This window comes from Schistocerca piceifrons, unplaced genomic scaffold (genome assembly GCF_021461385.2).
Source record: "Schistocerca piceifrons isolate TAMUIC-IGC-003096 unplaced genomic scaffold, iqSchPice1.1 HiC_scaffold_539, whole genome shotgun sequence".
NCBI lineage: Eukaryota > Metazoa > Arthropoda > Insecta > Orthoptera > Acrididae > Schistocerca > Schistocerca piceifrons.
Window position 1 is genome coordinate 252,024 of NW_025728776.1, and position 19,369 is coordinate 271,392.

At 53.4% G+C, this 19,369-nt stretch overlaps 61 non-coding genes across 61 annotated transcripts; 42 read left to right on the forward strand and 19 right to left on the reverse strand.

Moving 5' to 3' along the window:
- Positions 1-34: 34 nt before the first annotated feature.
- Positions 35-107, forward strand: Trnav-aac. The gene has a single exon. It is a non-coding gene; the product is annotated as a tRNA-Val (tRNA).
- A 194-nt stretch (positions 108-301) lies between these two features.
- Trnap-agg lies at positions 302-373 on the reverse strand. Its single transcript has one exon. It is a non-coding gene; the product is annotated as a tRNA-Pro (tRNA).
- A 402-nt stretch (positions 374-775) lies between these two features.
- Trnav-cac lies at positions 776-848 on the forward strand. The gene has a single exon. It is a non-coding gene; the product is annotated as a tRNA-Val (tRNA).
- Positions 849-1,006: 158 nt separating this feature from the next.
- Trnav-aac lies at positions 1,007-1,079 on the forward strand. The gene has a single exon. It is a non-coding gene; the product is annotated as a tRNA-Val (tRNA).
- A 194-nt stretch (positions 1,080-1,273) lies between these two features.
- Positions 1,274-1,345, reverse strand: Trnap-agg. The gene has a single exon. It is a non-coding gene; the product is annotated as a tRNA-Pro (tRNA).
- Positions 1,346-1,747: 402 nt separating this feature from the next.
- Trnav-cac lies at positions 1,748-1,820 on the forward strand. Its single transcript has one exon. It is a non-coding gene; the product is annotated as a tRNA-Val (tRNA).
- Positions 1,821-1,978: 158 nt separating this feature from the next.
- On the forward strand, positions 1,979-2,051 carry Trnav-aac. The gene has a single exon. It is a non-coding gene; the product is annotated as a tRNA-Val (tRNA).
- A 158-nt stretch (positions 2,052-2,209) lies between these two features.
- On the forward strand, positions 2,210-2,282 carry Trnav-aac. Its single transcript has one exon. It is a non-coding gene; the product is annotated as a tRNA-Val (tRNA).
- Positions 2,283-2,476: 194 nt separating this feature from the next.
- Trnap-agg lies at positions 2,477-2,548 on the reverse strand. The gene has a single exon. It is a non-coding gene; the product is annotated as a tRNA-Pro (tRNA).
- A 402-nt stretch (positions 2,549-2,950) lies between these two features.
- On the forward strand, positions 2,951-3,023 carry Trnav-cac. The gene has a single exon. It is a non-coding gene; the product is annotated as a tRNA-Val (tRNA).
- A 158-nt stretch (positions 3,024-3,181) lies between these two features.
- Positions 3,182-3,254, forward strand: Trnav-aac. The gene has a single exon. It is a non-coding gene; the product is annotated as a tRNA-Val (tRNA).
- Positions 3,255-3,448: 194 nt separating this feature from the next.
- Trnap-agg lies at positions 3,449-3,520 on the reverse strand. Its single transcript has one exon. It is a non-coding gene; the product is annotated as a tRNA-Pro (tRNA).
- A 402-nt stretch (positions 3,521-3,922) lies between these two features.
- Trnav-cac lies at positions 3,923-3,995 on the forward strand. The gene has a single exon. It is a non-coding gene; the product is annotated as a tRNA-Val (tRNA).
- Positions 3,996-4,153: 158 nt separating this feature from the next.
- Trnav-aac lies at positions 4,154-4,226 on the forward strand. The gene has a single exon. It is a non-coding gene; the product is annotated as a tRNA-Val (tRNA).
- Positions 4,227-4,384: 158 nt separating this feature from the next.
- Trnav-aac lies at positions 4,385-4,457 on the forward strand. Its single transcript has one exon. It is a non-coding gene; the product is annotated as a tRNA-Val (tRNA).
- A 194-nt stretch (positions 4,458-4,651) lies between these two features.
- Trnap-agg lies at positions 4,652-4,723 on the reverse strand. Its single transcript has one exon. It is a non-coding gene; the product is annotated as a tRNA-Pro (tRNA).
- Positions 4,724-5,125: 402 nt separating this feature from the next.
- Positions 5,126-5,198, forward strand: Trnav-cac. Its single transcript has one exon. It is a non-coding gene; the product is annotated as a tRNA-Val (tRNA).
- A 158-nt stretch (positions 5,199-5,356) lies between these two features.
- Positions 5,357-5,429, forward strand: Trnav-aac. Its single transcript has one exon. It is a non-coding gene; the product is annotated as a tRNA-Val (tRNA).
- A 194-nt stretch (positions 5,430-5,623) lies between these two features.
- Trnap-agg lies at positions 5,624-5,695 on the reverse strand. Its single transcript has one exon. It is a non-coding gene; the product is annotated as a tRNA-Pro (tRNA).
- Positions 5,696-6,097: 402 nt separating this feature from the next.
- Trnav-cac lies at positions 6,098-6,170 on the forward strand. Its single transcript has one exon. It is a non-coding gene; the product is annotated as a tRNA-Val (tRNA).
- A 156-nt stretch (positions 6,171-6,326) lies between these two features.
- Trnav-aac lies at positions 6,327-6,399 on the forward strand. The gene has a single exon. It is a non-coding gene; the product is annotated as a tRNA-Val (tRNA).
- A 194-nt stretch (positions 6,400-6,593) lies between these two features.
- Trnap-agg lies at positions 6,594-6,665 on the reverse strand. Its single transcript has one exon. It is a non-coding gene; the product is annotated as a tRNA-Pro (tRNA).
- A 402-nt stretch (positions 6,666-7,067) lies between these two features.
- On the forward strand, positions 7,068-7,140 carry Trnav-cac. Its single transcript has one exon. It is a non-coding gene; the product is annotated as a tRNA-Val (tRNA).
- A 158-nt stretch (positions 7,141-7,298) lies between these two features.
- On the forward strand, positions 7,299-7,371 carry Trnav-aac. Its single transcript has one exon. It is a non-coding gene; the product is annotated as a tRNA-Val (tRNA).
- Positions 7,372-7,565: 194 nt separating this feature from the next.
- Positions 7,566-7,637, reverse strand: Trnap-agg. Its single transcript has one exon. It is a non-coding gene; the product is annotated as a tRNA-Pro (tRNA).
- Positions 7,638-8,039: 402 nt separating this feature from the next.
- Positions 8,040-8,112, forward strand: Trnav-cac. Its single transcript has one exon. It is a non-coding gene; the product is annotated as a tRNA-Val (tRNA).
- A 158-nt stretch (positions 8,113-8,270) lies between these two features.
- Trnav-aac lies at positions 8,271-8,343 on the forward strand. Its single transcript has one exon. It is a non-coding gene; the product is annotated as a tRNA-Val (tRNA).
- A 194-nt stretch (positions 8,344-8,537) lies between these two features.
- On the reverse strand, positions 8,538-8,609 carry Trnap-agg. Its single transcript has one exon. It is a non-coding gene; the product is annotated as a tRNA-Pro (tRNA).
- Positions 8,610-9,011: 402 nt separating this feature from the next.
- On the forward strand, positions 9,012-9,084 carry Trnav-cac. Its single transcript has one exon. It is a non-coding gene; the product is annotated as a tRNA-Val (tRNA).
- A 158-nt stretch (positions 9,085-9,242) lies between these two features.
- Positions 9,243-9,315, forward strand: Trnav-aac. Its single transcript has one exon. It is a non-coding gene; the product is annotated as a tRNA-Val (tRNA).
- A 194-nt stretch (positions 9,316-9,509) lies between these two features.
- On the reverse strand, positions 9,510-9,581 carry Trnap-agg. Its single transcript has one exon. It is a non-coding gene; the product is annotated as a tRNA-Pro (tRNA).
- Positions 9,582-9,983: 402 nt separating this feature from the next.
- Positions 9,984-10,056, forward strand: Trnav-cac. The gene has a single exon. It is a non-coding gene; the product is annotated as a tRNA-Val (tRNA).
- A 158-nt stretch (positions 10,057-10,214) lies between these two features.
- Positions 10,215-10,287, forward strand: Trnav-aac. Its single transcript has one exon. It is a non-coding gene; the product is annotated as a tRNA-Val (tRNA).
- Positions 10,288-10,481: 194 nt separating this feature from the next.
- On the reverse strand, positions 10,482-10,553 carry Trnap-agg. Its single transcript has one exon. It is a non-coding gene; the product is annotated as a tRNA-Pro (tRNA).
- Positions 10,554-10,955: 402 nt separating this feature from the next.
- Positions 10,956-11,028, forward strand: Trnav-cac. Its single transcript has one exon. It is a non-coding gene; the product is annotated as a tRNA-Val (tRNA).
- Positions 11,029-11,186: 158 nt separating this feature from the next.
- On the forward strand, positions 11,187-11,259 carry Trnav-aac. The gene has a single exon. It is a non-coding gene; the product is annotated as a tRNA-Val (tRNA).
- Positions 11,260-11,417: 158 nt separating this feature from the next.
- Trnav-aac lies at positions 11,418-11,490 on the forward strand. Its single transcript has one exon. It is a non-coding gene; the product is annotated as a tRNA-Val (tRNA).
- A 194-nt stretch (positions 11,491-11,684) lies between these two features.
- Trnap-agg lies at positions 11,685-11,756 on the reverse strand. Its single transcript has one exon. It is a non-coding gene; the product is annotated as a tRNA-Pro (tRNA).
- A 402-nt stretch (positions 11,757-12,158) lies between these two features.
- Trnav-cac lies at positions 12,159-12,231 on the forward strand. The gene has a single exon. It is a non-coding gene; the product is annotated as a tRNA-Val (tRNA).
- Positions 12,232-12,389: 158 nt separating this feature from the next.
- On the forward strand, positions 12,390-12,462 carry Trnav-aac. The gene has a single exon. It is a non-coding gene; the product is annotated as a tRNA-Val (tRNA).
- Positions 12,463-12,656: 194 nt separating this feature from the next.
- Positions 12,657-12,728, reverse strand: Trnap-agg. Its single transcript has one exon. It is a non-coding gene; the product is annotated as a tRNA-Pro (tRNA).
- A 402-nt stretch (positions 12,729-13,130) lies between these two features.
- On the forward strand, positions 13,131-13,203 carry Trnav-cac. Its single transcript has one exon. It is a non-coding gene; the product is annotated as a tRNA-Val (tRNA).
- Positions 13,204-13,361: 158 nt separating this feature from the next.
- On the forward strand, positions 13,362-13,434 carry Trnav-aac. Its single transcript has one exon. It is a non-coding gene; the product is annotated as a tRNA-Val (tRNA).
- Positions 13,435-13,628: 194 nt separating this feature from the next.
- On the reverse strand, positions 13,629-13,700 carry Trnap-agg. Its single transcript has one exon. It is a non-coding gene; the product is annotated as a tRNA-Pro (tRNA).
- A 402-nt stretch (positions 13,701-14,102) lies between these two features.
- Trnav-cac lies at positions 14,103-14,175 on the forward strand. The gene has a single exon. It is a non-coding gene; the product is annotated as a tRNA-Val (tRNA).
- Positions 14,176-14,333: 158 nt separating this feature from the next.
- Positions 14,334-14,406, forward strand: Trnav-aac. The gene has a single exon. It is a non-coding gene; the product is annotated as a tRNA-Val (tRNA).
- Positions 14,407-14,600: 194 nt separating this feature from the next.
- Trnap-agg lies at positions 14,601-14,672 on the reverse strand. The gene has a single exon. It is a non-coding gene; the product is annotated as a tRNA-Pro (tRNA).
- Positions 14,673-15,074: 402 nt separating this feature from the next.
- Trnav-cac lies at positions 15,075-15,147 on the forward strand. Its single transcript has one exon. It is a non-coding gene; the product is annotated as a tRNA-Val (tRNA).
- Positions 15,148-15,305: 158 nt separating this feature from the next.
- Trnav-aac lies at positions 15,306-15,378 on the forward strand. The gene has a single exon. It is a non-coding gene; the product is annotated as a tRNA-Val (tRNA).
- Positions 15,379-15,536: 158 nt separating this feature from the next.
- Trnav-aac lies at positions 15,537-15,609 on the forward strand. Its single transcript has one exon. It is a non-coding gene; the product is annotated as a tRNA-Val (tRNA).
- Positions 15,610-15,803: 194 nt separating this feature from the next.
- Trnap-agg lies at positions 15,804-15,875 on the reverse strand. The gene has a single exon. It is a non-coding gene; the product is annotated as a tRNA-Pro (tRNA).
- A 402-nt stretch (positions 15,876-16,277) lies between these two features.
- On the forward strand, positions 16,278-16,350 carry Trnav-cac. Its single transcript has one exon. It is a non-coding gene; the product is annotated as a tRNA-Val (tRNA).
- A 158-nt stretch (positions 16,351-16,508) lies between these two features.
- Trnav-aac lies at positions 16,509-16,581 on the forward strand. The gene has a single exon. It is a non-coding gene; the product is annotated as a tRNA-Val (tRNA).
- A 194-nt stretch (positions 16,582-16,775) lies between these two features.
- Positions 16,776-16,847, reverse strand: Trnap-agg. The gene has a single exon. It is a non-coding gene; the product is annotated as a tRNA-Pro (tRNA).
- A 402-nt stretch (positions 16,848-17,249) lies between these two features.
- Positions 17,250-17,322, forward strand: Trnav-cac. Its single transcript has one exon. It is a non-coding gene; the product is annotated as a tRNA-Val (tRNA).
- Positions 17,323-17,480: 158 nt separating this feature from the next.
- Trnav-aac lies at positions 17,481-17,553 on the forward strand. The gene has a single exon. It is a non-coding gene; the product is annotated as a tRNA-Val (tRNA).
- A 157-nt stretch (positions 17,554-17,710) lies between these two features.
- Positions 17,711-17,783, forward strand: Trnav-aac. Its single transcript has one exon. It is a non-coding gene; the product is annotated as a tRNA-Val (tRNA).
- A 194-nt stretch (positions 17,784-17,977) lies between these two features.
- Trnap-agg lies at positions 17,978-18,049 on the reverse strand. The gene has a single exon. It is a non-coding gene; the product is annotated as a tRNA-Pro (tRNA).
- A 402-nt stretch (positions 18,050-18,451) lies between these two features.
- Positions 18,452-18,524, forward strand: Trnav-cac. Its single transcript has one exon. It is a non-coding gene; the product is annotated as a tRNA-Val (tRNA).
- A 158-nt stretch (positions 18,525-18,682) lies between these two features.
- Positions 18,683-18,755, forward strand: Trnav-aac. The gene has a single exon. It is a non-coding gene; the product is annotated as a tRNA-Val (tRNA).
- Positions 18,756-18,949: 194 nt separating this feature from the next.
- Positions 18,950-19,021, reverse strand: Trnap-agg. The gene has a single exon. It is a non-coding gene; the product is annotated as a tRNA-Pro (tRNA).
- Positions 19,022-19,369: the final 348 nt, after the last annotated feature.

A 19,369-nucleotide genomic window follows, 5' to 3' on the forward strand; every position in this document is an offset into this window, starting at 1 on the left:
ACAAGTTGTCTGAGAAGTAAAGTGCACACAAGCAGTTTCCGTGGTGTAGCGGTTATCGCGTCTGCCTAACCCGCAGAAGGTCCCCGGTTCGATCCCGGGCGGAAACACTTTTTCATCACTTTAAGCAAGACGTACTAACATGCATCTGCTACCATCTGTACCGGAAACCTTCGTAATCGCCTTCACGCGTCGGACCCGAGTGCCAATTGCTCACATCGAATAAGAAATTCATTTGATATTGACGGCGAGCTTTTTGCGCTGACTCAGCCACTGACGTGCAATCAGTTTGCACAAAACGCTAGGGCTCGTCCGGAATTTGAACCCGGGACCTCCTGCACCCTAAGCAGGAATCATATCCCTAGACCAACGAGCCCTGTGACACGGCGGATGCCAAATATTCCAGTCCCTCGATGTCGTCCAGGATGCCCTGGAAGTCTCGTGTACGCTGGCGGGATGGGGGCGGCACGAATTCCCGCGGTCGGCGGCCTTCCTGGGCTATTGGTACCTTCATGTAGAGCTGCCGCTGGGCTCGCACTGCCTGCTGCTGAGAAAGTGATTGCTTTTGCTGATATGACTTGCAATATCGACTGCGCGAGACGCCGCTATCTCGTTAGGGGTGCTACGGCAGACACCCTCTCGAGCACCCCGAAGACTTCTTGAGCCCTCGGCTGTGATGGGTTCCAGGCTGACAAAAGAACTGTCGTGTGTGCATTCGCGGACGAGAGAAAGTCTGAGGCAAGTTCGAGTGAACAAGGATGGACTCCTCGCGTCCGTCGTTTCCGTAGTGTAGCGGTTATCGCGTCTGCTTCACACGCAGAAGGTCCCCGGTTCGATCCCGGGCGGGAACAGTATTTTCCTGCCTATGTCGTATTGCCCTCCAATGAGCCACGTCGTGTGTGGATCTGCTGCATGTCCCTTCGTTTTGCAAGTACCACATTTATTGAATTTTTTAGTTACGATGGCAACATCGCTACAAGTTGTCTGAGAAGTAAAGTGCACACAAGCAGTTTCCGTGGTGTAGCGGTTATCGCGTCTGCCTAACCCGCAGAAGGTCCCCGGTTCGATCCCGGGCGGAAACACTTTTTCATCACTTTAAGCAAGACGTACTAACATGCATCTGCTACCATCTGTACCCGAAACCTTCGTAATCGCCTTCACGCGTCGGACCCGAGTGCCAATTGCTCACATCGAATAAGAAATTCATTTGATATTGACGGCGAGCTTTTTGCGCTGACTCAGCCACTGACGTGCAATCAGTTTGCACAAAACGCTAGGGCTCGTCCGGAATTTGAACCCGGGACCTCCTGCACCCTAAGCAGGAATCATATCCCTAGACCAACGAGCCCTGTGACACGGCGGATGCCAAATATTCCAGTCCCTCGATGTCGTCCAGGATGCCCTGGAAGTCTCGTGTACGCTGGCGGGATGGGGGCGGCGCGAATTCCTGCGGTCGGCGGCCTTCCTGGGCTATTGGTACCTTCATGTAGAGCTGCCGCTGGGCTCGCACTGCCTGCTGCTGAGAAAGTGATTGCTTTTGCTGATATGACTTGCAATAAAGACTGCGCGAAACGCCGCTATCTCGTTAGGGGTGCTACGGCAGGCACCCTCTCGAGCACCCCGAAGACTTCTTGAACCCTCGGCTGTGATGGGTTCCAGGCTGACAAAAGAACTGTCGTGTGTGCATTCGCGGACGAGAGAAAGTCTGAGGCAAGTTCGAGTGAACTAGGATGGACTCCTCGGGTCCGTCGTTTCCGTAGTGTAGCGGTTATCACGTCTGCTTCACACGCAGAAGGTCCCCGGTTGGATCCCGGGCGGGAACAGTATTTTCCTGCCTCTGTCGTATTGTCCTCCAATGAGCCACGTCGTGTGTGGATCTGCTGCATGTCCCTTCGTTTTGCAAGTACCACATTTATTGAATTTTTTAGTTACGATGGCAACATCACTACAAGTTGTCTGTGAAGTAAGGTGCACACAAGCAGTTTCCGTTGTGTAGCGGTTATCACGTCTGCCTAACACGCAGAAGGTCCCCGGTTCGATCCCGGGCGGGAACAGTATTTTCCTGCCTATGTCGTATTGTCCTCCAATGAGCCACGTCGTGTGTGGATCTGCTGCATGTCCCTTCGTTTTGCAAGTACCACATTTATTGAATTTTTTAGTTACGATGGCAACATCACTACAAGTTGTCTGTGAAGTAAGATGCACACAAGCATTTTCCGTGGTGTAGCGGTTATCACGTCTGCCTAACACGCAGAAGGTCCCCGGTTCGATCCCGGGCGGAAACACTTTTTCATCACTTTAAGCAAGACGTACTAACATGCATCTGCTACCATCTGTACCCGAAACCTTCGTTATCGCCTTCACGCGTCGGACCCGAGTGCCAATTGCTCACATCGAATAAGAAATTCATTTGATATTGACGGCGAGCTTTTTGCGCTGACTCAGCCACTGACGTGCGATCAGTTTGCACAAAACGCTAGGGCTCGTCCGGGATTTGAACCCGGGACCTCCTGCACCCTAAGCAGGAATCATGCCCCTAGATCAACGAGCCCTGTGACACGGCGAATGCCAAATATTCCAGTCCCTCGATGTCGTCCAGGGTGCCCTGGAAGTCTCGTGTACGCTGGCGGGATGGGGGCGGCGCGAATTCCCGCGGTCGGCGGCCTTCCTGGGCTATTGGTACCTTCATGTAGAGCTGCCGCTGGGCTCGCACTGCCTGCTGCTGAGAAAGTGATTGCTTTTGCTGATATGACTTGCAATATCGACTGCGCGAGACGCCGCTATCTCGTTAGGGGTGCTACGGCAGACACCCTCTCGAGCACCCCGAAGACTTCTTGAGCCCTCGGCTGTGATGGGTTCCAGGCTGACAAAAGAACTGTCGTGTGTGCATTCGCGGACGAGAGAAAGTCTGAGGCAAGTTCGAGTGAACAAGGATGGACTCCTCGCGTCCGTCGTTTCCGTAGTGTAGCGGTTATCGCGTCTGCTTCACACGCAGAAGGTCCCCGGTTCGATCCCGGGCGGGAACAGTATTTTCCTGCCTATGTCGTATTGCCCTCCAATGAGCCACGTCGTGTGTGGATCTGCTGCATGTCCCTTCGTTTTGCAAGTACCACATTTATTGAATTTTTTAGTTACGATGGCAACATCGCTACAAGTTGTCTGAGAAGTAAAGTGCACACAAGCAGTTTCCGTGGTGTAGCGGTTATCGCGTCTGCCTAACCCGCAGAAGGTCCCCGGTTCGATCCCGGGCGGAAACACTTTTTCATCACTTTAAGCAAGACGTACTAACATGCATCTGCTACCATCTGTACCCGAAACCTTCGTAATCGCCTTCACGCGTCGGACCCGAGTGCCAATTGCTCACATCGAATAAGAAATTCATTTGATATTGACGGCGAGCTTTTTGCGCTGACTCAGCCACTGACGTGCAATCAGTTTGCACAAAACGCTAGGGCTCGTCCGGAATTTGAACCCGGGACCTCCTGCACCCTAAGCAGGAATCATATCCCTAGACCAACGAGCCCTGTGACACGGCGGATGCCAAATATTCCAGTCCCTCGATGTCGTCCAGGATGCCCTGGAAGTCTCGTGTACGCTGGCGGGATGGGGGCGGCGCGAATTCCCGCGGTCGGCGGCCTTCCTGGGCTATTGGTACCTTCATGTAGAGCTGCCGCTGGGCTCGCACTGCCTGCTGCTGAGAAAGTGATTGCTTTTGCTGATATGACTTGCAATATCGACTGCGCGAGACGCCGCTATCTCGTTAGGGGTGCTACGGCAGACACCCTCTCGAGCACCCCGAAGACTTCTTGAGCCCTCGGCTGTGATGGGTTCCAGGCTGACAAAAGAACTGTCGTGTGTGCATTCGCGGACGAGAGAAAGTCTGAGGCAAGTTCGAGTGAACAAGGATGGACTCCTCGCGTCCGTCGTTTCCGTAGTGTAGCGGTTATCGCGTCTGCTTCACACGCAGAAGGTCCCCGGTTCGATCCCGGGCGGGAACAGTATTTTCCTGCCTCTGTCGTATTGTCCTCCAATGAGCCACGTCGTGTGTGGATCTGCTGCATGTCCCTTCGTTTTGCAAGTACCACATTTATTGAATTTTTTAGTTACGATGGCAACATCACTACAAGTTGTCTGTGAAGTAAGGTGCACACAAGCACTTTCCGTTGTGTAGCGGTTATCACGTCTGCCTAACACGCAGAAGGTCCCCGGTTCGATCCCGGGCGGGAACAGTATTTTCCTGCCTATGTCGTATTGTCCTCCAATGAGCCACGTCGTGTGTGGATCTGCTGCATGTCCCTTCGTTTTGCAAGTACCACATTTATTGAATTTTTTAGTTACGATGGCAACATCACTACAAGTTGTCTGTGAAGTAAGGTGCACACAAGCATTTTCCGTGGTGTAGCGGTTATCACGTCTGCCTAACACGCAGAAGGTCCCCGGTTCGATCCCGGGCGGAAAAACTTTTTCATCACTTTAAGCAAGACGTACTAACATGCATCTGCTACCATCTGTACCCGAAACCTTCGTAATCGCCTTCACGCGTCGGACCCGAGTGCCAATTGCTCACATCGAATAAGAAATTCATTTGATATTGACGGCGAGCTTTTTGCGCTGACTCAGCCACTGACGTGCGATCAGTTTGCACAAAACGCTAGGGCTCGTCCGGGATTTGAACCCGGGACCTCCTGCACCCTAAGCAGGAATCATGCCCCTAGATCAACGAGCCCTGTGACACGGCGAATGCCAAATATTCCAGTCCCTCGATGTCGTCCAGGGTGCCCTGGAAGTCTCGTGTACGCTGGCGGGATGGGGGCGGCGCGAATTCCCGCGGTCGGCGGCCTTCCTGGGCTATTGGTACCTTCATGTAGAGCTGCCGCTGGGCTCGCACTGCCTGCTGCTGAGAAAGTGATTGCTTTTGCTGATATGACTTGCAATAAAGACTGCGCGAAACGCCCCTATCTCGTTAGGGGTGCTACGGCAGACACCCTCTCGAGCACCCCGAAGACTTCTTGAGCCCTCGGCTGTGATGGGTTCCAGGCTGACAAAAGAACTGTCGTGTGTGCATTCGCGGACGAGAGAAAGTCTGAGGCAAGTTCGAGTGAACAAGGATGGACTCCTCGCGTCCGTCGTTTCCGTAGTGTAGCGGTTATCGCGTCTGCTTCACACGCAGAAGGTCCCCGGTTCGATCCCGGGCGGGAACAGTATTTTCCTGCCTATGTCGTATTGCCCTCCAATGAGCCACGTCGTGTGTGGATCTGCTGCATGTCCCTTCGTTTTGCAAGTACCACATTTATTGAATTTTTTAGTTACGATGGCAACATCACTACAAGTTGTCTGAGAAGTAAGGTGCACACAAGCAGTTTCCGTGGTGTAGCGGTTATCGCGTCTGCCTAACACGCAGAAGGTCCCCGGTTCGATCCCGGGCGGAAACACTTTTTCATCACTATAAGCAAGACGTACTAACATGCATCTGCTACCATCTGTACCCGAAACCTTCGTAATCGCCTTCACGCGTCGGACCCGAGTGCCAATTGCTCACATCGAATAAGAAATTCATTTGATATTGACGGCGAGCTTTTTGCGCTGACTCAGCCACTGACGTGCGATCAGTTTGCACAAAACGCTAGGGCTCGTCCGGGATTTGAACCCGCGACCTCCTGCACCCTAAGCAGAAATCATACCCCTAGACCAACGAGCCCTGTGACACGGCGAATGCCAATTATTCCAGTCCCTCGATATCGTCCAGGGTGCCCTGGAAGTCTCGTGTACGCTGGCGGGATGGGGGCGGCGCGAATTCCCGCGGTCGGCGGCCTTCCTGGGTTATTGGTACCTTCATGTAGAGCTGCCGCTGGGCTCGCACTGCCTGCTGCTGAGAAAGTGATTGCTTTTGCTGATATGACTTGCAATAACGACTGCGCGAGACGCCGCTATCTCGTTAGGGGTGCTACGGCAGACACCCTCTCGAGCACCCCGAAGACTTCTTGAGCCCTCGGCTGTGATGGGTTCCAGGCTGACAAAAGAACTGTCGTGTGTGCATTCGCGGACGAGAGAAAGTCTGAGGCAAGTTCGAGTGAACAAGGATGGACTCCTCGCGTCCGTCGTTTCCGTAGTGTAGCGGTTATCGCGTCTGCTTCACACGCAGAATGTCCCCGGTTCGATGCCGGGCGGGAACAGTATTTTCCTGCCTATGTCGTATTGCCCTCCAATGAGCCACGTCGTGTGTGGATCTGCTGCATGTCCCTTCGTTTTGCAAGTACCACATTTATTGAATTTTTTAGTTACGATGGCAACATCGCTACAAGTTGTCTGAGAAGTAAAGTGCACAAGCAGTTTCCGTGGTGTAGCGGTTATCGCGTCTGCCTAACCCGCAGAAGGTCCCCGGTTCGATCCCGGGCGGAAACACTTTTTCATCACTTTAAGCAAGACGTACTAACATGCATCTGCTACCATCTGTACCCGAAACCTTCGTAATCGCCTTCACGCGTCGGACCCGAGTGCCAATTGCTCACATCGAATAAGAAATTCATTTGATATTGACGGCGAGCTTTTTGCGCTGACTCAGCCACTGACGTGCAATCAGTTTGCACAAAACGCTAGGGCTCGTCCGGAATTTGAACCCGGGACCTCCTGCACCCTAAGCAGGAATCATATCCCTAGACCAACGAGCCCTGTGACACGGCGGATGCCAAATATTCCAGTCCCTCGATGTCGTCCAGGATGCCCTGGAAGTCTCGTGTACGCTGGCGGGATGGGGGCGGCACGAATTCCCGCGGTCGGCGGCCTTCCTGGGCTATTGGTACCTTCATGTAGAGCTGCCGCTGGGCTCGCACTGCCTGCTGCTGAGAAAGTGATTGCTTTTGCTGATATGACTTGCAATATCGACTGCGCGAGACGCCGCTATCTCGTTAGGGGTGCTACGGCAGACACCCTCTCGAGCACCCCGAAGACTTCTTGAGCCCTCGGCTGTGATGGGTTCCAGGCTGACAAAAGAACTGTCGTGTGTGCATTCGCGGACGAGAGAAAGTCTGAGGCAAGTTCGAGTGAACAAGGATGGACTCCTCGCGTCCGTCGTTTCCGTAGTGTAGCGGTTATCACGTCTGCTTCACACGCAGAAGGTCCCCGGTTCGATCCCGGGCGGGAACAGTATTTTCCTTCCTATGTCGTATTGCCCTCCAATGAGCCACGTCGTGTGTGGATCTGCTGCATGTCCCTTCGTTTTGCAAGTACCACATTTATTGAATTTTTTAGTTACGATGGCAACATCGCTACAAGTTGTCTGAGAAGTAAAGTGCACACAAGCAGTTTCCGTGGTGTAGCGGTTATCGCGTCTGCCTAACCCGCAGAAGGTCCCCGGTTCGATCCCGGGCGGAAACACTTTTTCATCACTTTAAGCAAGACGTACTAACATGCATCTGCTACCATCTGTACCCGAAACCTTCGTAATCGCCTTCACGCGTCGGACCCGAGTGCCAATTGCTCACATCGAATAAGAAATTCATTTGATATTGACGGCGAGCTTTTTGCGCTGACTCAGCCACTGACGTGCAATCAGTTTGCACAAAACGCTAGGGCTCGTCCGGAATTTGAACCCGGGACCTCCTGCACCCTAAGCAGGAATCATATCCCTAGACCAACGAGCCCTGTGACACGGCGGATGCCAAATATTCCAGTCCCTCGATGTCGTCCAGGATGCCCTGGAAGTCTCGTGTACGCTGGCGGGATGGGGGCGGCGCGAATTCCCGCGGTCGGCGGCCTTCCTGGGCTATTGGTACCTTCATGTAGAGCTGCCGCTGGGCTCGCACTGCCTGCTGCTGAGAAAGTGATTGCTTTTGCTGATATGACTTGCAATATCGACTGCGCGAGACGCCGCTATCTCGTTAGGGGTGCTACGGCAGACACCCTCTCGAGCACCCCGAAGACTTCTTGAGCCCTCGGCTGTGATGGGTTCCAGGCTGACAAAAGAACTGTCGTGTGTGCATTCGCGGACGAGAGAAAGTCTGAGGCAAGTTCGAGTGAACAAGGATGGACTCCTCGCGTACGTCGTTTCCGTAGTGTAGCGGTTATCACGTCTGCTTCACACGCAGAAGGTCCCCGGTTCGATCCCGGGCGGGAACAGTATTTTCCTGCCTATGTCGTATTGCCCTCCAATGAGCCACGTCGTGTGTGGATCTGCTGCATGTCCCTTCGTTTTGCAAGTACCACATTTATTGAATTTTTTAGTTACGATGGCAACATCGCTACAAGTTGTCTGAGAAGTAAAGTGCACACAAGCAGTTTCCGTGGTGTAGCGGTTATCGCGTCTGCCTAACCCGCAGAAGGTCCCCGGTTCGATCCCGGGCGGAAACACTTTTTCATCACTTTAAGCAAGACGTACTAACATGCATCTGCTACCATCTGTACCCGAAACCTTCGTAATCGCCTTCACGCGTCGGACCCGAGTGCCAATTGCTCACATCGAATAAGAAATTCATTTGATATTGACGGCGAGCTTTTTGCGCTGACTCAGCCACTGACGTGCAATCAGTTTGCACAAAACGCTAGGGCTCGTCCGGAATTTGAACCCGGGACCTCCTGCACCCTAAGCAGGAATCATATCCCTAGACCAACGAGCCCTGTGACACGGCGGATGCCAAATATTCCAGTCCCTCGATGTCGTCCAGGATGCCCTGGAAGTCTCGTGTACGCTGGCGGGATGGGGGCGGCGCGAATTCCCGCGGTCGGCGGCCTTCCTGGGCTATTGGTACCTTCATGTAGAGCTGCCGCTGGGCTCGCACTGCCTGCTGCTGAGAAAGTGATTGCTTTTGCTGATATGACTTGCAATAAAGACTGCGCGAAACGCCGCTATCTCGTTAGGGGTGCTACGGCAGACACCCTCTCGAGCACCCCGAAGACTTCTTGAACCCTCGGCTGTGATGGGTTCCAGGCTGACAAAAGAACTGTCGTGTGTGCATTCGCGGACGAGAGAAAGTCTGAGGCAAGTTCGAGTGAACTAGGATGGACTCCTCGGGTCCGTCGTTTCCGTAGTGTAGCGGTTATCACGTCTGCTTCACACGCAGAAGGTCCCCGGTTGGATCCCGGGCGGGAACAGTATTTTCCTGCCTCTGTCGTATTGTCCTCCAATGAGCCACGTCGTGTGTGGATCTGCTGCATGTCCCTTCGTTTTGCAAGTACCACATTTATTGAATTTTTTAGTTACGATGGCAACATCACTACAAGTTGTCTGTGAAGTAAGGTGCACACAAGCATTTTCCGTGGTGTAGCGGTTATCACGTCTGCCTAACACGCAGAAGGTCCCCGGTTCGATCCCGGGCGGAAACACTTTTTCATCACTTTAAGCAAGACGTACTAACATGCATCTGCTACCATCTGTACCCGAAACCTTCGTAATCGCCTTCACGCGTCGGACCCGAGTGCCAATTGCTCACATCGAATAAGAAATTCATTTGATATTGACGGCGAGCTTTTTGCGCTGACTCAGCCACTGACGTGCAATCAGTTTGCACAAAACGCTAGGGCTCGTCCGGAATTTGAACCCGGGACCTCCTGCACCCTAAGCAGGAATCATATCCCTAGACCAACGAGCCCTGTGACACGGCGGATGCCAAATATTCCAGTCCCTCGATGTCGTCCAGGATGCCCTGGAAGTCTCGTGTACGCTGGCGGGATGGGGGCGGCGCGAATTCCCGCGGTCGGCGGCCTTCCTGGGCTATTGGTACCTTCATGTAGAGCTGCCGCTGGGCTCGCACTGCCTGCTGCTGAGAAAGTGATTGCTTTTGCTGATATGACTTGCAATATCGACTGCGCGAGACGCCGCTATCTCGTTAGGGGTGCTACGGCAGACACCCTCTCGAGCACCCCGAAGACTTCTTGAGCCCTCGGCTGTGATGGGTTCCAGGCTGACAAAAGAACTGTCGTGTGTGCATTCGCGGACGAGAGAAAGTCTGAGGCAAGTTCGAGTGAACAAGGATGGACTCCTCGCGTCCGTCGTTTCCGTAGTGTAGCGGTTATCACGTCTGCTTCACACGCAGAAGGTCCCCGGTTCGATCCCGGGCGGGAACAGTATTTTCCTGCCTATGTCGTATTGCCCTCCAATGAGCCACGTCGTGTGTGGATCTGCTGCATGTCCCTTCGTTTTGCAAGTACCACATTTATTGAATTTTTTAGTTACGATGGCAACATCGCTACAAGTTGTCTGTGAAGTAAAGTGCACACAAGCAGTTTCCGTGGTGTAGCGGTTATCGCGTCTGCCTAACACGCAGAAGGTCCCCGGTTCGATCCCGGGCGGAAACACTTTTTCATCACTTTAAGCAAGACGTACTAACATGCATCTGCTACCATCTGTACCCGAAACCTTCGTAATCGCCTTCACGCGTCGGACCCGAGTGCCAATTGCTCACATCGAATAAGAAATTCATTTGATATTGACGGCGAGCTTTTTGCGCTGACTCAGCCACTGACGTGCAATCAGTTTGCACAAAACGCTAGGGCTCGTCCGGAATTTGAACCCGGGACCTCCTGCACCCTAAGCAGGAATCATATCCCTAGACCAACGAGCCCTGTGACACGGCGGATGCCAAATATTCCAGTCCCTCGATGTCGTCCAGGATGCCCTGGAAGTCTCGTGTACGCTGGCGGGATGGGGGCGGCGCGAATTCCCGCGGTCGGCGGCCTTCCTGGGCTATTGGTACCTTCATGTAGAGCTGCCGCTGGGCTCGCACTGCCTGCTGCTGAGAAAGTGATTGCTTTTGCTGATATGACTTGCAATAAAGACTGCGCGAAACGCCGCTATCTCGTTAGGGGTGCTACGGCAGACACCCTCTCGAGCACCCCGAAGACTTCTTGAACCCTCGGCTGTGATGGGTTCCAGGCTGACAAATGAACTGTCGTGTGTGCATTCGCGGACGAGAGAAAGTCTGAGGCAAGTTCGAGTGAACTAGGATGGACTCCTCGGGTCCGTCGTTTCCGTAGTGTAGCGGTTATCACGTCTGCTTCACACGCAGAAGGTCCCCGGTTGGATCCCGGGCGGGAACAGTATTTTCCTGCCTCTGTCGTATTGTCCTCCAATGAGCCACGTCGTGTGTGGATCTGCTGCATGTCCCTTCGTTTTGCAAGTACCACATTTATTGAATTTTTTAGTTACGATGGCAACATCACTACAAGTTGTCTGTGAAGTAAGGTGCACACAAGCAGTTTCCGTTGTGTAGCGGTTATCACGTCTGCCTAACACGCAGAAGGTCCCCGGTTCGATCCCGGGCGGGAACAGTATTTTCCTGCCTATGTCGTATTGCCCTCCAATGAGCCACGTCGTGTGTGGATCTGCTGCATGTCCCTTCGTTTTGCAAGTACCACATTTATTGAATTTTTTAGTTACGATGGCAACATCGCTACAAGTTGTCTGAGAAGTAAAGTGCACACAAGCAGTTTCCGTGGTGTAGCGGTTATCGCGTCTGCCTAACCCGCAGAAGGTCCCCGGTTCGATCCCGGGCGGAAACACTTTTTCATCACTTTAAGCAAGACGTACTAACATGCATCTGCTACCATCTGTACCCGAAACCTTCGTAATCGCCTTCACGCGTCGGACCCGAGTGCCAATTGCTCACATCGAATAAGAAATTCATTTGATATTGACGGCGAGCTTTTTGCGCTGACTCAGCCACTGACGTGCAATCAGTTTGCACAAAACGCTAGGGCTCGTCCGGAATTTGAACCCGGGACCTCCTGCACCCTAAGCAGGAATCATATCCCTAGACCAACGAGCCCTGTGACACGGCGGATGCCAAATATTCCAGTCCCTCGATGTCGTCCAGGATGCCCTGGAAGTCTCGTGTACGCTGGCGGGATGGGGGCGGCGCGAATTCCCGCGGTCGGCGGCCTTCCTGGGCTATTGGTACCTTCATGTAGAGCTGCCGCTGGGCTCGCACTGCCTGCTGCTGAGAAAGTGATTGCTTTTGCTGATATGACTTGCAATAAAGACTGCGCGAAACGCCGCTATCTCGTTAGGGGTGCTACGGCAGACACCCTCTCGAGCACCCCGAAGACTTCTTGAACCCTCGGCTGTGATGGGTTCCAGGCTGACAAAAGAACTGTCGTGTGTGCATTCGCGGACGAGAGAAAGTCTGAGGCAAGTTCGAGTGAACTAGGATGGACTCCTCGGGTCCGTCGTTTCCGTAGTGTAGCGGTTATCACGTCTGCTTCACACGCAGAAGGTCCCCGGTTGGATCCCGGGCGGGAACAGTATTTTCCTGCCTCTGTCGTATTGTCCTCCAATGAGCCACGTCGTGTGTGGATCTGCTGCATGTCCCTTCGTTTTGCAAGTACCACATTTATTGAATTTTTTAGTTACGATGGCAACATCACTACAAGTTGTCTGTGAAGTAAGGTGCACACAAGCATTTTCCGTGGTGTAGCGGTTATCACGTCTGCCTAACACGCAGAAGGTCCCCGGTTCGATCCCGGGCGGAAACACTTTTTCATCACTTTAAGCAAGACGTACTAACATGCATCTGCTACCATCTGTACCCGAAACCTTCGTAATCGCCTTCACGCGTCGGACCCGAGTGCCAATTGCTCACATCGAATAAGAAATTCATTTGATATTGACGGCGAGCTTTTTGCGCTGACTCAGCCACTGACGTGCAATCAGTTTGCACAAAACGCTAGGGCTCGTCCGGAATTTGAACCCGGGACCTCCTGCACCCTAAGCAGGAATCATATCCCTAGACCAACGAGCCCTGTGACACGGCGGATGCCAAATATTCCAGTCCCTCGATGTCGTCCAGGATGCCCTGGAAGTCTCGTGTACGCTGGCGGGATGGGGGCGGCGCGAATTCCCGCGGTCGGCGGCCTTCCTGGGCTATTGGTACCTTCATGTAGAGCTGCCGCTGGGCTCGCACTGCCTGCTGCTGAGAAAGTGATTGCTTTTGCTGATATGACTTGCAATATCGACTGCGCGAGACGCCGCTATCTCGTTAGGGGTGCTACGGCAGACACCCTCTCGAGCACCCCGAAGACTTCTTGAGCCCTCGGCTGTGATGGGTTCCAGGCTGACAAAAGAACTGTCGTGTGTGCATTCGCGGACGAGAGAAAGTCTGAGGCAAGTTCGAGTGAACAAGGATGGACTCCTCGCGTCCGTCGTTTCCGTAGTGTAGCGGTTATCACGTCTGCTTCACACGCAGAAGGTCCCCGGTTCGATCCCGGGCGGGAACAGTATTTTCCTGCCTATGTCGTATTGCCCTCCAATGAGCCACGTCGTGTGTGGATCTGCTGCATGTCCCTTCGTTTTGCAAGTACCACATTTATTGAATTTTTTAGTTACGATGGCAACATCGCTACAAGTTGTCTGAGAAGTAAAGTGCACACAAGCAGTTTCCGTGGTGTAGCGGTTATCGCGTCTGCCTAACCCGCAGAAGGTCCCCGGTTCGATCCCGGGCGGAAACACTTTTTCATCACTTTAAGCAAGACGTACTAACATGCATCTGCTACCATCTGTACCCGAAACCTTCGTAATCGCCTTCACGCGTCGGACCCGAGTGCCAATTGCTCACATCGAATAAGAAATTCATTTGATATTGACGGCGAGCTTTTTGCGCTGACTCAGCCACTGACGTGCAATCAGTTTGCACAAAACGCTAGGGCTCGTCCGGAATTTGAACCCGGGACCTCCTGCACCCTAAGCAGGAATCATATCCCTAGACCAACGAGCCCTGTGACACGGCGGATGCCAAATATTCCAGTCCCTCGATGTCGTCCAGGATGCCCTGGAAGTCTCGTGTACGCTGGCGGGATGGGGGCGGCGCGAATTCCCGCGGTCGGCGGCCTTCCTGGGCTATTGGTACCTTCATGTAGAGCTGCCGCTGGGCTCGCACTGCCTGCTGCTGAGAAAGTGATTGCTTTTGCTGATATGACTTGCAATATCGACTGCGCGAGACGCCGCTATCTCGTTAGGGGTGCTACGGCAGACACCCTCTCGAGCACCCCGAAGACTTCTTGAGCCCTCGGCTGTGATGGGTTCCAGGCTGACAAAAGAACTGTCGTGTGTGCATTCGCGGACGAGAGAAAGTCTGAGGCAAGTTCGAGTGAACAAGGATGGACTCCTCGCGTCCGTCGTTTCCGTAGTGTAGCGGTTATCACGTCTGCTTCACACGCAGAAGGTCCCCGGTTCGATCCCGGGCGGGAACAGTATTTTCCTGCCTATGTCGTATTGCCCTCCAATGAGCCACGTCGTGTGTGGATCTGCTGCATGTCCCTTCGTTTTGCAAGTACCACATTTATTGAATTTTTTAGTTACGATGGCAACATCGCTACAAGTTGTCTGAGAAGTAAAGTGCACACAAGCAGTTTCCGTGGTGTAGCGGTTATCGCGTCTGCCTAACCCGCAGAAGGTCCCCGGTTCGATCCCGGGCGGAAACACTTTTTCATCACTTTAAGCAAGACGTACTAACATGCATCTGCTACCATCTGTACCCGAAACCTTCGTAATCGCCTTCACGCGTCGGACCCGAGTGCCAATTGCTCACATCGAATAAGAAATTCATTTGATATTGACGGCGAGCTTTTTGCGCTGACTCAGCCACTGACGTGCAATCAGTTTGCACAAAACGCTAGGGCTCGTCCGGAATTTGAACCCGGGACCTCCTGCACCCTAAGCAGGAATCATATCCCTAGACCAACGAGCCCTGTGACACGGCGGATGCCAAATATTCCAGTCCCTCGATGTCGTCCAGGATGCCCTGGAAGTCTCGTGTACGCTGGCGGGATGGGGGCGGCGCGAATTCCCGCGGTCGGCGGCCTTCCTGGGCTATTGGTACCTTCATGTAGAGCTGCCGCTGGGCTCGCACTGCCTGCTGCTGAGAAAGTGATTGCTTTTGCTGATATGACTTGCAATAAAGACTGCGCGAAACGCCGCTATCTCGTTAGGGGTGCTACGGCAGACACCCTCTCGAGCACCCCGAAGACTTCTTGAACCCTCGGCTGTGATGGGTTCCAGGCTGACAAATGAACTGTCGTGTGTGCATTCGCGGACGAGAGAAAGTCTGAGGCAAGTTCGAGTGAACTAGGATGGACTCCTCGGGTCCGTCGTTTCCGTAGTGTAGCGGTTATCACGTCTGCTTCACACGCAGAAGGTCCCCGGTTGGATCCCGGGCGGGAACAGTATTTTCCTGCCTCTGTCGTATTGTCCTCCAATGAGCCACGTCGTGTGTGGATCTGCTGCATGTCCCTTCGTTTTGCAAGTACCACATTTATTGAATTTTTTAGTTACGATGGCAACATCACTACAAGTTGTCTGTGAAGTAAGGTGCACACAAGCAGTTTCCGTTGTGTAGCGGTTATCACGTCTGCCTAACACGCAGAAGGTCCCCGGTTCGATCCCGGGCGGGAACAGTATTTTCCTGCCTATGTCGTATTGTCCTCCAATGAGCCACGTCGTGTGTGGATCTGCTGCATGTCCCTTCGTTTTGCAAGTACCACATTTATTGAATTTTTTAGTTACGATGGCAACATCACTACAAGTTGTCTGTGAAATAAGATGCACACAAGCATTTTCCGTGGTGTAGCGGTTATCACGTCTGCCTAACACGCAGAAGGTCCCCGGTTCGATCCTGGGCGGAAACACTTTTTCATCACTTTAAGCAAGACGTACTAACATGCATCTGCTACCATCTGTACCCGAAACCTTCGTAATCGCCTTCACGCGTCGGACCCGAGTGCCAATTGCTCACATCGAATAAGAAATTCATTTGATATTGACGGCGAGCTTTTTGCGCTGACTCAGCCACTGACGTGCGATCAGTTTGCACAAAACGCTAGGGCTCGTCCGGGATTTGAACCCGGGACCTCCTGCACCCTAAGCAGGAATCATGCCCCTAGATCAACGAGCCCTGTGACACGGCGAATGCCAAATATTCCAGTCCCTCGATGTCGTCCAGGGTGCCCTGGAAGTCTCGTGTACGCTGGCGGGATGGGGGCGGCGCGAATTCCCGCGGTCGGCGGCCTTCCTGGGCTATTGGTACCTTCATGTAGAGCTGCCGCTGGGCTCGCACTGCCTGCTGCTGAGAAAGTGATTGCTTTTGCTGATATGACTTGCAATATCGACTGCGCGAGACGCCGCTATCTCGTTAGGGGTGCTACGGCAGACACCCTCTCGAGCACCCCGAAGACTTCTTGAGCCCTCGGCTGTGATGGGTTCCAGGCTGACAAAAGAACTGTCGTGTGTGCATTCGCGGACGAGAGAAAGTCTGAGGCAAGTTCGAGTGAACAAGGATGGACTCCTCGCGTCCGTCGTTTCCGTAGTGTAGCGGTTATCGCGTCTGCTTCACACGCAGAAGGTCCCCGGTTCGATCCCGGGCGGGAACAGTATTTTCCTGCCTATGTCGTATTGCCCTCCAATGAGCCACGTCGTGTGTGGATCTGCTGCATGTCCCTTCGTTTTGCAAGTACCACATTTATTGAATTTTTTAGTTACGATGGCAACATCGCTACAAGTTGTCTGAGAAGTAAAGTGCACACAAGCAGTTTCCGTGGTGTAGCGGTTATCGCGTCTGCCTAACCCGCAGAAGGTCCCCGGTTCGATCCCGGGCGGAAACACTTTTTCATCACTTTAAGCAAGACGTACTAACATGCATCTGCTACCATCTGTACCCGAAACCTTAGTAATCGCCTTCACGCGTCGGACCCGAGTGCCAATTGCTCACATCGAATAAGAAATTCATTTGATATTGACGGCGAGCTTTTTGCGCTGACTCAGCCACTGACGTGCAATCAGTTTGCACAAAACGCTAGGGCTCGTCCGGAATTTGAACCCGGGACCTCCTGCACCCTAAGCAGGAATCATATCCCTAGACCAACGAGCCCTGTGACACGGCGGATGCCAAATATTCCAGTCCCTCGATGTCGTCCAGGATGCCCTGGAAGTCTCGTGTACGCTGGCGGGATGGGGGCGGCGCGAATTCCCGCGGTCGGCGGCCTTCCTGGGCTATTGGTACCTTCATGTAGAGCTGCCGCTGGGCTCGCACTGCCTGCTGCTGAGAAAGTGATTGCTTTTGCTGATATGACTTGCAATAAAGACTGCGCGAAACGCCGCTATCTCGTTAGGGGTGCTACGGCAGACACCCTCTCGAGCACCCCGAAGACTTCTTGAACCCTCGGCTGTGATGGGTTCCAGGCTGACAAAAGAACTGTCGTGTGTGCATTCGCGGACGAGAGAAAGTCTGAGGCAAGTTCGAGTGAACTAGGATGGACTCCTCGGGTCCGTCGTTTCCGTAGTGTAGCGGTTATCGCGTCTGCTTCACACGCAGAAGGTCCCCGGTTGGATCCCGGGCGGGAACAGTATTTTCCTGCCTCTGTCGTATTGTCCTCCAATGAGCCACGTCGTGTGTGGATCTGCTGCATGTCCCTTCGTTTTGCAAGTACCACATTTATTGAATTTTTTAGTTACGATGGCAACATCACTACAAGTTGTCTGTGAAGTAAGGTGCACACAAGCAGTTTCCGTTGTGTAGCGGTTATCACGTCTGCCTAACACGCAGAAGGTCCCCGGTTCGATCCCGGGCGGGAACAGTATTTTCCTGCCTATGTCGTATTGTCCTCCAATGAGCCACGTCGTGTGTGGATCTGCTGCATGTCCCTTCGTTTTGCAAGTACCACATTTATTGAATTTTTTAGTTACGATGGCAACATCACTACAAGTTGCCGTGAAGTAAGGTGCACACAAGCATTTTCCGTGGTGTAGCGGTTATCACGTCTGCCTAACACGCAGAAGGTCCCCGGTTCGATCCCGGGCGGAAACACTTTTTCATCACTTTAAGCAAGACGTACTAACATGCATCTGCTACCATCTGTACCCGAAACCTTCGTAATCGCCTTCACGCGTCGGACCCGAGTGCCAATTGCTCACATCGAATAAGAAATTCATTTGATATTGACGGCGAGCTTTTTGCGCTGACTCAGCCACTGACGTGCGATCAGTTTGCACAGAACGCTAGGGCTCGTCCGGGATTTGAACCCGGGACCTCCTGCACCCTAAGCAGGAATCATGCCCCTAGATCAACGAGCCCTGTAACACGGCGAATGCCAAATATTCCAGTCCCTCGATGTCGTCCAGGGTGCCCTGGAAGTCTCGTGTACGCTGGCGGGATGGGGGCGGCGCGAATTCCCGCGGTCGGCGGCCTTCCTGGGCTATTGGTACCTTCATGTAGAGCTGCCGCTGGGCTCGCACTGCCTGCTGCTGAGAAAGTGATTGCTTTTGCTGATATGACTTGCAATATCGACTGCGCGAGACGCCGCTATCTCGTTAGGGGTGCTACGGCAGACACCCTCTCGAGCACCCCGAAGACTTCTTGAGCCCTCGGCTGTGATGGGTTCCAGGCTGACAAAAGAACTGTCGTGTGTGCATTCGCGGACGAGAGAAAGTCTGAGGCAAGTTCGAGTGAACAAGGATGGACTCCTCGCGTCCGTCGTTTCCGTAGTGTAGCGGTTATCGCGTCTGCTTCACACGCAGAAGGTCCCCGGTTCGATCCCGGGCGGGAACAGTATTTTCCTGCCTATGTCGTATTGCCCTCCAATGAGCCACGTCGTGTGTGGATCTGCTGCATGTCCCTTCGTTTTGCAAGTACCACATTTATTGAATTTTTTAGTTACGATGGCAACATCGCTACAAGTTGTCTGAGAAGTAAAGTGCACACAAGCAGTTTCCGTGGTGTAGCGGTTATCGCGTCTGCCTAACCCGCAGAAGGTCCCCGGTTCGATCCCGGGCGGAAACACTTTTTCATCACTTTAAGCAAGACGTACTAACATGCATCTGCTACCATCTGTACCCGAAACCTTCGTAATCGCCTTCACGCGTCGGACCCGAGTGCCAATTGCTCACATCGAATAAGAAATTCATTTGATATTGACGGCGAGCTTTTTGCGCTGACTCAGCCACTGACGTGCAATCAGTTTGCACAAAACGCTAGGGCTCGTCCGGAATTTGAACCCGGGACCTCCTGCACCCTAAGCAGGAATCATATCCCTAGACCAACGAGCCCTGTGACACGGCGGATGCCAAATATTCCAGTCCCTCGATGTCGTCCAGGATGCCCTGGAAGTCTCGTGTACGCTGGCGGGATGGGGGCGGCGCGAATTCCCGCGGTCGGCGGCCTTCCTGGGCTATTGGTACCTTCATGTAGAGCTGCCGCTGGGCTCGCACTGCCTGCTGCTGAGAAAGTGATTGCTTTTGCTGATATGACTTGCAATATCGACTGCGCGAGACGCCGCTATCTCGTTAGGGGTGCTACGGCAGACACCCTCTCGAGCACCCCGAAGACTTCTTGAGCCCTCGGCTGTGATGGGTTCCAGGCTGACAAAAGAACTGTCGTGTGTGCATTCGCGGACG